The sequence below is a fragment of the Panicum hallii genome, chromosome 2 (genome assembly GCF_002211085.1).
Source record: "Panicum hallii strain FIL2 chromosome 2, PHallii_v3.1, whole genome shotgun sequence".
NCBI classification, from domain to species: Eukaryota; Viridiplantae; Streptophyta; class Magnoliopsida; order Poales; family Poaceae; genus Panicum; species Panicum hallii.
This window is the reverse complement of record NC_038043.1, coordinates 52,583,185-52,589,616: the sequence shown is the minus strand read 5'-3', so window position 1 is coordinate 52,589,616 and position 6,432 is coordinate 52,583,185. Positions and strand designations below refer to the sequence as shown.

Genomic DNA, 6,432 nt, shown 5'->3' with positions numbered 1-6,432 from the left:
AGGTAACTCTCCGCGCAAGTTAGGCGTGACGTTCAACGGTTAGAACTCGTCGGGAAAGGTTGACGCGAGTACCCCCTCACCCCACGTGATCGGTTGGGTGAGTCGCATGGTCCTTGTGTCGTGTAGGTAAAGTTGTACACCCTTGCAAGGTTAATGAATCAATTCGAATTGCCGCGCTCTCGGTTATGAGTAAGCTCAAGTTTCGACGAATTCTTCGTAGTTGTATCGATCTTGGTCGCATGTGGTTTATGATGCTTTTGTCACCTCTTATGGTTGGTCAATGTTTAATTAAAATTTTGTGGTGGGTTGGGCAAGATAACTAAAATGCTAGGATGCTAGAATAGGTTTGGTTAGAAAGTTCATGCTTAATTAATTTACTTAACCCTAAAGCCTTTTTGTGAGCCCTCATTTGCATACTCCTTGATCTATTTATCCGCGTAAGTCTTGCGAGTACCTTTGTACTCATGTTGCTATATTTCTTAACTAAGTTGCAGGTGAGCCGGAAGTGGTGTTTGGCCATTTCTACCCCGCCGAACCCGGCGCGGGCGAGGAATAGATCAATATGGTCAATGGCGTCCTTGAGCAAGACGCCATTAATATTATTATTTATCGTTATCTTTCCGCTGCGTATCGTATTTGGGATATCATGTTGAACATTAAACTTTATGTTTTTTTTTATACCTTCTATGCTATTTGTGAGCCCGAGGCTTGTATCCCTCTTTCGCACCTTAACAGACTTGGAACCTTTCTTTATGTTAAAATTGTAATGATTAATGGCTTAACTTTGTATTAAAAATTGCTCTTGGTGGATCAATGGCGATGTATAAGCTTGTGACGGTATGTGCATATGCGTGATTCTGGGCATATGTTGGAGCGCATACCGGGACTACCGGGTTTAATGTCATTTTCGGCGAAAGGCTAAGTTGGTCCTTAGTAGTGTAGATGTGGGTTAACCCGTAGCGCGCCATTGGCGCGAGTGCGTGTTAGCTCTCATCTTTACGATAAAGACCGACGGTTTCGCTTAAAATGATATTAAATTGGGCGGTTCTCACACTTCCCACAGCAAGTTGCCGTCTCATCCCAACAGATAAGCATAGTCAGAAAGATGTCAAGGCACACAAGAAGTAGCCGCTATATGTATGAATCATGGTGTACAAGCCTCAAGGGATTTTTCCTTGGATAATATCAATACAAACTGAACAAAACCAGTGCCTTCACGCTTTACTTGCTGCGCTTCAGATCATACACGACACATGCGTCTGTAGCAGTTTTCATCTGTGCACAGGAAAATACATGGATATCAGAATTTTGAGCTTCATATTGAATTTACTAACCAATCGCACTTTATAACCCAGTAGAATATGCGACCGTTCTAGCACCATATAGACCTAAAATTTGGAATGATGACATGTGACAGTATGGCAAAGATTAGTCACGGGACACCTGACACAAATACTGCATCGTCAGGACCCCATTTTTCACCTGTTATCTATCTACATCTCTTGTGATGCCACAGTTTTTCCAGCTAAATATATGCAAATGTGCAAATAGAAAGGGATCGCAGGAAAGTTCAAGTGTGAATACCTGAATGATATTGGTAACTTGTTTCACTGCCCAGCCAATTAGAGTGGAAACAAACACCAAGACAATGAGGGAGCTTTGATTCAGGATACCTCTGCATACCTGTTAAAATGTTGATACAGAAATGTCATATGCTATATGATTCAGATGTCAATTGAAAAGGGCAAATATGGAAATGATGCGATCTTACACTAAGCAAGCTTGTCGACTTGTCATCAGCAAAGAGAAAGAGGATAATATATAAAACCTGTAAAATTAGGCAAAAGAAATAGGTTAGAGGGTGAAACATACTAAGATTATTTTGTTAGCCGAGTAAAAGCTTGATGGATGTGCTGACTATAGAGATATTGCTCAGTCCACAACACAACATTCAACTGTCATATTTTCAACATTTGCATGAATTGAAACTGCAGAGCACAGTCATAGATTTTGCAGATAGTGCAATGTACGAACGATCACATACCTCACAAGAAACACAACAGAAGGCCATGAATGGCTAGTACCCGTAATATAATTTCAGAAGCCAAATGCCTGTGTGCTTTACATCCTTGTGGCTAGTCTTACCTGACAAGAAAGAACTAGTACAGAAAATATGTCATTACACAGTTAGCAACTAACAAAGTTGAACATAAGAAACTCTTGAACAAATGAGCAGCACATAACACATGCATCATAAAAGCATTAGACAATTATTGAAGATGCAATTGGTAGTCAAATTTATTATGTTCCCTCGATTAACTTGAGAACAGGTTTAGGTGCTGACTGGAAAGACAAACTGGGAACTTGCAAGAACTGAACAAAATGGTAGAGAAAACTGACCTGTACATTTGAAACCAGTGGCTTGTAATATCCAACCCAAGCAGTATCAAAAAGACCAAGCCAGGCCTGTAAAAATATTAGCAATTAGAATCTTTAAGCGGCATTGATGTTCAAAACAAATCGATACAAGCGGTTCTGCTTTCTGTACCTGTAAAATTGGGAGAGAAGGGCCAGCAAGCAAGCAGTGCTAACCCTGAAGAAGAGCCATGTGAGCTGTGAAATTATTCACAATGCATATCCAGAGTTCAAAGATTTATTCAAGGAGTACCTATCTGTAACCATGTCCAACACAGCTCCAAATGTTGATGCTGATTCATACAATGAGATAAACTGATCAGGTAATTTCATAACTTACCAGATAGCTTATACACTAGGAAAATAACAGGAATAAGGAGATTTTAGCTGAGACCACTGTTTCAGCATAATAACCAAAGTTCTTAAGCATACCGTGCAATGAGATTTTATCGTAGCAAAGAAGTCAGAAATTAACCTTCTTCACACATGGACAAGCTACTTGATTTCAAAACAAGGGGAATTTGAACTGTTACCTTGATTAAACTTCCATGCAAACCAGCCATCCACGCCGTCAAGGACAAAACTGACATGTTTGCAAGGATGTCAGAACCATATACTTAAATCATTTGCATAGCATATTGAACACAAGTGGTCTGCAGATAAATCTAAGAGACTCACATGATGAAGTAAAGGATAGCAAAGAGTGCCTTGTTGGAATAGCAAACAACAAAAGCTATGAAATTTATGATGATCCTGAAATACCCTGCACAATGACAATTCCTGAATTTTAAGTCACATATGCCTTGTTGGTTGAAGAATATACGCTATTAAATTTCTGGTTTCTTTTGTGTTGCTATTCTAGGGCAACAAAGTGGAACAAGACTACGATACAGATGGTGCTTCTGATATAGATACTAGAACAAGAATGAAGTACGAAATCAGTGACAGAAAATAGGCAATGTTTCCAGTTGCACAAGTCACTAATGGTATTATCCAGTTACTTTGGGATACAAAGAAGAGGACAAGAATACAAATAATTGAAAGATGGGTTTGGGAACAGAAAGATACCAATAATATTAGGGATGTAAAGATAAACTGGTGGCATTTTCTCAGACGATGCTTGTGCCACGGAAGATCAGGAGCAATTAAGTTCTCGGAGACAGGCAGTTCCTCACTTGATGGAAGCAGTAAACTTATTGGGGTTCCTGTAAGATAAGTATATCGTTACAGTATTACACATATTGATCCAGATAATATATATTTCTTACAAGCAATCGATAGTACCTCATATGCAATAAAATAATAATCCATTATTTGCAAATAGTAGTGCGGATGAGTATGGTGGCCCCAGGTCACTAATCTGAGGAAACACACACAGTATATTTGTTCTGAAAAGATTATTGTGAAACTTGAATCTGGATAGGCGAAGTGGTTGAAATACTGTGGCGAGTAAAGCTTGAACTGCGCATAATTAAAGCATTTGCTTCTTTGCTAGAACTCTAAAAGGCATATTTAAGCCAGTTAAATGCTTGGTTTTGACATCATAGCATCGAGTTAACAAAATGGAGCACATCAATTCAAAATAAATGGGGACAACAAGCGCATGTGTTCACATCTGGTTCCAAACATACTAGATAAACATTCCACGAAAAGCAGTGTTTCACCAGAATTCTCAACGATAAGCAGTGTTCCAAACACGCTAAAACCACTTATGTTAAATTGTCATAGACAGCAACATCTAATTGTCATAGGATACAATTTGTTCAGCAGCATGCCATATAGAACTCATTGAACATTGACAACATCAGCCTGTCAAGGTCTGCAGATTGCATTGCTGCCTGCATTTTTTTTTTGGAAAAGGGAATTTTTTTAATACCAGTAGTGTTACATCGAGGTGATACAACATTGCTGCCTGCTTAGAAGGCCTCAAATTAAATACTTGACCTGTCAAAAAATATTCTAATTGAAGTTGTTCCAGTGTCATCATTGCGTGGCAGGCTGACTGATCTCAATCAGTTCCCTTTCCATGGGTGGGAATTACCTCTTGGTCCAATCCCTTGTTGCCTGCTGGCCCTAGCAACCTGGCGAGGCTAAAAGTATCTACACCTGTAATTCCTTAGGTTTTGACAGTAGTCCCTCCCGCTTTAATTTCTTCGATCCTTGCTTCCATCCAATCTGTGAATGATCATTGGTGTTGCATTTCTTGCCTAGCATGGCACCATATTCTCATGCCTACATGCATGAGGAGATATCTTGAGTTTTTCTCGTAGAAAACAAGGGTGCATTGAGGTAGCTATCGAGGTGCCATGCGGTCAAGGAAACATGTCCCAGTATGGTCATCTGATGAAGTTTGAAAACGTCTTCAAATTAATTTTGCATAATTATCTTGAGTATATTAACAAACGGTGCTGACTCTGTCGTATTGGACTGGGGAGCACATCAGCCTTTCTCAGTAATTGAACAAGCGGAGCAAAGCATGCAGCCCCTGAACAACTGGAGAGTGAGGCAGAGAGATGGTATGGAGTGATTCGAGCTCGGTTTGATCTGCTCAAGTGATTCAGCTGACAAAAGGATGTCAATGAGAGACGTTGTCGTGACACTGTAGAAGATAAGAAGGGATTACGTGAAGTTGACATCGGCAACACCGCAGGGAGTTGCTCAATGATTAGCAGTTGCCCTTTGCATACGTCTTTCTGTTTGCTTCTTCAGTGCAAGAGCATGATCAGCTCTCTCTCTCTCTCTCTCCCCCCCCCCCCCCCCTCTCTTAATCTTTTTCACCAGTTAGTTGTCTCTTTGACCTTTGCTGAGCTTCCTATGACTTCTGAATGATTACTTTCATATGTGTAAAATGTAACGTTATGCACATTGAAATGAAGAGCTTGGTGCAAGAGCGATGTATTCGGTCACGGAACCATGCTCCTAGAAGTCTTCACTGGAAGGAGACCCACAGGTCCTATGTTCGTTTGGGAGATGAGCATCAGGCAGTGGGTTCATCAAGCATTGCGAACTGAACTTGCCTCTGTTCTGGAGTCTGGACAAGCAGCTACAGCAAGATGCTTCCTCCTCTGCCTGCAATCTGAACGAGTTTCTTTATTTCAGCAATATTTGAGGTGGGTTTGCTCTGTTCAAGTGACTCACCTGACCAAAGGATGTCGATGAGCGACGTGGTGGTGATACTGAAGAAGATAACAAAGTAGAGTTCACACCAAATCGGCCTCAGCAACAATGCAGGAAGTTACCAATTGTATCTGTTGTGTTCACGCCTGCAACAGAAAGAAGAGCAGCATCAGCTATCTTTCAATATTTATTTTTTCATTAGTCGCATGATCAATTGGCATGTGCTTTTTGTTATTTCTGACGGTACTTGGAATCAACGATTCAAAACTTTGGTTACAATTTTTTTATGTGCTATTGGATATCTGAAAAACAGTACTTGAATATTTTCAAAAACACTTGGTACTTTTTTACTTGTGTTTTATTTCTGGTGACTCCAGGAAGTACGTAGGTTCTTAGGGGCATGTAGGAGTACGTAGTTGGTGATAAACTTTTAAAAAAAATTATTGCCACGTGGCCGAAAGAAAAGAAAAGGAATTCTAGAAGGAAAAAAAAGCAACTCCGACAGCAGCGGTGCTAGCCATCCGATCGAGACACGTGGCTCGATCGCCACCGCACGAACCATCCTCTGCCTACTGCTCCCTCGTTCGGCGCTGGCTCGTTCTCCCCTCGCAAACCCCCCCGCACCGCCGCGGCAAGAGCGAGGCCGGCCACCCGTCCCCTCCCTCCCTTCGCCGCCCCAACGCGTGAGCAGCCGGCATGAACCTGGTGATGATTGCGGCCTACAATCCTAGCCCGCCGCTGCCTATAACTAGGCCTCCCCGCGTTCCCCGCGGCCGCGGCCCCACACCCACCGCCAAAGAAGTAGTAGTAGCAGCGCGAGCAAGCAGGGGTTGGAGGCGGGCGCGCGGGGACCTGTCGCGGGGCTCGAAGGAACCGCCGCGGAGCTGGATCGGGCGGGAC

At 42.0% G+C, this 6,432-nt stretch overlaps 1 pseudogene; it reads right to left on the bottom strand.

The window, feature by feature from the left end:
• Positions 1-1,053: 1,053 nt before the first annotated feature.
• Positions 1,054-3,943, bottom strand: LOC112880286 (annotated as a pseudogene).
• Positions 3,944-6,432: the final 2,489 nt, after the last annotated feature.